This window comes from Mya arenaria, chromosome 13 (genome assembly GCF_026914265.1).
Source record: "Mya arenaria isolate MELC-2E11 chromosome 13, ASM2691426v1".
Lineage (NCBI taxonomy): Eukaryota > Metazoa > Mollusca > Bivalvia > Myida > Myidae > Mya > Mya arenaria.
Window position 1 is genome coordinate 13,723,631 of NC_069134.1, and position 4,574 is coordinate 13,728,204.

Genomic DNA, 4,574 nt, shown 5'->3' on the forward strand with positions numbered 1-4,574 from the left:
TAACTAGCGTGCATACAACAAGCGTTCAATAACCAGCGTGCATACAAGAAGCATTCAATAACCAGCGTGCATACGAGAAGCGTTCAATACCTAGCGTGCATACGAGAAGCGTTCAATAACAAGCCTCCATACGAGAAGCGTTCAATAACTGGCGTGCATACGAGAAGCGTTCAATAACTAGCGTGCATCCGAGAAGCGTTCAATTACTAGCGTGAATAGGAGAAGCGTTCAATAACTAGCGTGCATACGTGAAGCGTTCAATAACTAGCGTGCATAGGAGGTTCAATAACCAGCGTTCATAGAATAAGCGTCCAATAACTAGCTTGCATACGAGAAGCGTTCAATAACCAGCGTCCATACCTGAAGCGTTCAATAACTAGCGTGCATACGAGAAGCATTCAATAACTAGCGTGCATACAACAAGCGTTCAATAATCAGCGTGCATACAAGAAGCATTCAATAACCAGCGTGCATACGAGAAGCGTTCAATACCTAGCGTGCATACGAGAAGCGTTCAATAACAAGCATCCATACGAGAAGCGTTCAATAACTGGCGTGCATACGAGAAGCGTTCAATAACCAGCGTTCATACGAGAAGCGTTCAATAACTAGCGTGCATACGAGAAGCGTTCAATAACTAGCATGCATAGGAGAAGCGTTCAATAACCAGCGTTCATAGAATAAGCGTCCAATAACTAGCGTGCATACGAGAAGCGTTCAATAACCAGCGTCCATACCTGAAGCGTTCAATAACTAGCGTGCATACGAGAAGCATTCAATAACTAGCGTGCATACAACAAGCGTTCAATAACCAGCGTGCATACAAGAAGCATTCAATAACCAGCGTGCATACGAGAAGCGTTCAATACCTAGCGTGCATACGAGAAGCGTTCAATAACAAGCATCCATACGGGAAGCGTTCAATAACTGGCGTGCAAACGAGAAGCGTTCAATAACCAGCGTTCATACGAGAAACGTTCAATAACTAGCGTGCATACGAGAAGCGTTCAATAACTAGCATGCATACGAGAAGCGTTCAATAACTAGCGTGCATACGAGAAGCGTTCAATAACCAGCGTTCATACGAGAAGCGTTCAATAACTAGCGTACATACGAGAAGCGTTCAATAACCAGCATTCATACGACAAGCGTTCAATAACTAGCGTGCATGCGAGAAGCGTTCAAGAATTAGCGTGCATACAAGAAGCGTTCAATAGCCAGCGTGCATACGAGAAGCGTTCAATAACCATCGTGCATACGAGAAGCGTTCAATAACAAGCGAACATACGAGAAGCTTTCAATATCAAGTGTTTATATGAGAAGCGTTCAATAATCAGCATGCATACGAGAAGCGTTCAATAACTGGCGTTCAAACAAGAAGCGTTCAATAACCAGCGTTCATAAAAGAAGAGTTCATTAACCAGCATGCATACAAGAACCGTTCAATAACCAACGTGCATACGAGAAGTGTTCAATTCCTAGCGTGCATACGAGAAGCGTTTAATAACCAGCGTGTATACGAGAAGCGTTCAATAACTAGCATGCATACGAGAAGCGTTCAACAACTAGCGTGCATATAAGAAGCGTTCAATTACTAGCATGCATACGAGAAGCATTTAAAAACCAACGTTCATACGAGAAGCGTTCAATGACCAGCGTTCATACGAAAAGCGTTCAATAACTAGCGTGCATACGATATGCGTTAGATAACTAGCGTGCATAACTAGCGTGCATACGAGACCCATTCAATAACTAGCGTGCATAAGAGAAGCGTTCAATAGCCAGCGTACATACGAGAACCGTTCAATAACCAACGTGCATACGAGAAGTGTTCAATACCTAGCGTGCATACGAGAAGCGTTTAATAACTAGCATGCATACGAGAAGCGTTCAACAACTAGCGTGCATATGAGAAGCGTTCAATTACTAGCGTGCATACGAGAAGCATTTAATAACCAACGTTCATACGAGAAGCGTTCAATGACCAGCTTTCATACGAAAAGCGTTCAATAACTAGCGTTCATACGAGAAGCGTTCAATAACTAGCGTGCATACGATAAGCGTTCAATAACTAGCGTGAACACGAGAAGCGTTCAATAACTAGCATGCATACGAGAAGCGTTCAATAAGTAGCGTGCATACGAGAAGTGTTCAATAACTAGCGTGCATACGAAAAGCACTCAATAACAAGCATGCATATGAGAAGCGTTCAATAACTAGCATGCATACGAGAATCGTTCAATGACCAGCGTGCACACGAGAAGCGTTCAATAACTAGCGTGCATAACTAGCGTACATACGACACGTGTTCAATAACTAGCGTGCATACGAGAAGCGTTCAATAACCAGCCTGCATACGAGAAGCGTTCAATAGGTAGTGTGCATACGAGAAGCGTTCAATAACTAGAGTGAACACGAGAAGCGTTCAATAACTTGCGTGCATACGAGAAGCGTTTAATAACTAACGTGAACACGATAAGCGTTCAATAACTAGCATGCATACGGGAAGCGTTCAATAACTAGCGTGCATACGAGAAGCGTTCAATAACCAGCGTGCATACGAGAAGCGTTCAATAACTAGCGTGCATATGAGAAGCGTTCAATAACTAGCATGCATACGAGAAGCGTTCAATGATCCGCGTGCATATCAGAAGTGTTTAATAACTAATGTGCATACGAGAAGCGTTCAATACTTAGCGTGAATACGAGAAGCGTTCGATAATCAGCGTGCATGCGAGAAACGTTCAATAGCTAGCGTGCATACGAGAAATGCTCAATGACTAGCGTGCATACGAGAAGCGTTCAATAACTAACGTGCATACGAGAAGCGTTTAATAACCAGCGTTCATACGAGAAGCGTTCAAAAACTAACGTGCATACGAGAAGCGTTCAATAACTAGCGTGCATACGAGAAGCGTTTAATAAGTTGTGGACAAACATAAATGCAGAATCACGATTTCCGTGTGCATATACATGTATAGCATGTATAGTATACCGTTTGAAACGGTTTTGATTTTTTTCTAAAAGCCTATCCAAATCTTACACATTTTCCGCATGCACAAGTAGTTTACTGCTATTTTAAAGGCATCATATAATTTCATATTGACTGAACTATGGCTTTATCGGGCAATAAAGTATCCGAGCAGAGCAAATCGCGTATTGTAAATTCTCGGCCAACTAGGTAAAAGCGCATACGAAATCAAACAGATCTAGACGAAATAGCTCTTCCGTACCGTGCTGTTATAGTTAAAAGCTGGGTAATCTTGTTTTTGAAGGAAGAAAGAGTTCTCAAAATGAGCCACGACCCGGCGTGCTCTGACAAAAGATATTTATACTAGAGCAAGATGCTTGTCTTACAATGGAAAATAGGAACATAATTATCAGGGATAAATCTTCAGCAGTGTATCTGTAAGAACAAATAACAATGCGTAAGACTGGTAAAACATATTGAAAAGTCGTCTACATTGATCTCTAAATTCAAAGACACTGACCCTTGACGGATTGCAACGGTTTTTAAGCCCACCAGCAAAGAAAATTGCAAAATATGAATGAAAGAAAATTATGAGAGTGTTTTGATAGTAGGCGCAGTCGGAATGTCAGGCGGGTAATGTACGCTCTACTGTTAAAAGCAACGGAATTGTAGTCCGAGTCCCAGTACCGGAGCACAGTAGTGACAGGCATATTATATAGGGATCATGTTCTCCTAGCCGTTATTGCCCCACAACAATAGTGAATACTAAACGCCCAAACACCCCAGCATCGCTCTGCACTGATTACAGGATATCTGCAACAGCACAATGTTGTCAGTGTGTAAACCAATACCATAAGAAGATTTCGGATTGGATTCCACGGCTCAAAGGTGTGTAGATGCTAAGGGGGAATACTTCGAGTGTCTAATATAGACATTTCTGCTCAGCCAAGACACTTATGTAAGCGAATAGCTAAACGTAATATATCCACATGACAGTTATTGCACGGTTAAGCTAGATGTAACCGTTCCAATTAATATAGGAGTTATGTATAGACGCAATATAAAGGAAAAGTTCTCCAAAATATGTTATTTGATTTTCTTTGAGACATATTTTAACTGTTGAATGCGTTGGGGGGGGGGGGGATGTAGAAGGTAATTCGGGTTGATGCATACAGTAAATCTTCACTCTCGCAGACTCACAGTTTTATATTCTCTTTAAAGTTTGTCTCAAACTATCAATCTTTGAGAGCGCAGCTTGAGGTGAGAAATGTTCGGTTGCAATCCAAACGTCAGATTTATAAGAAAAGGTACCGGTTATGGTACGCACTTTTGCCTGGAAAGAGGATTTTTTCTTTATGTTTTGAAAAATGTATTCGTCCAGTATGTGGCGGTATGGTTTGGTATCACAATTTTAAATATAAAAATAAATCGAACACATTGTGGTTTACGATGCAATGTACACAAATGAACGTGTTTATTTTATCTATAATTTTACGTATTTTATTGGCATCTATGGCATTCCAGTGCATTTTGTAACTGTGCTTGTATGTATATATTCTATTTTCCAACCTGATGGTTATCACTCGACTGTACACGTTTCCGG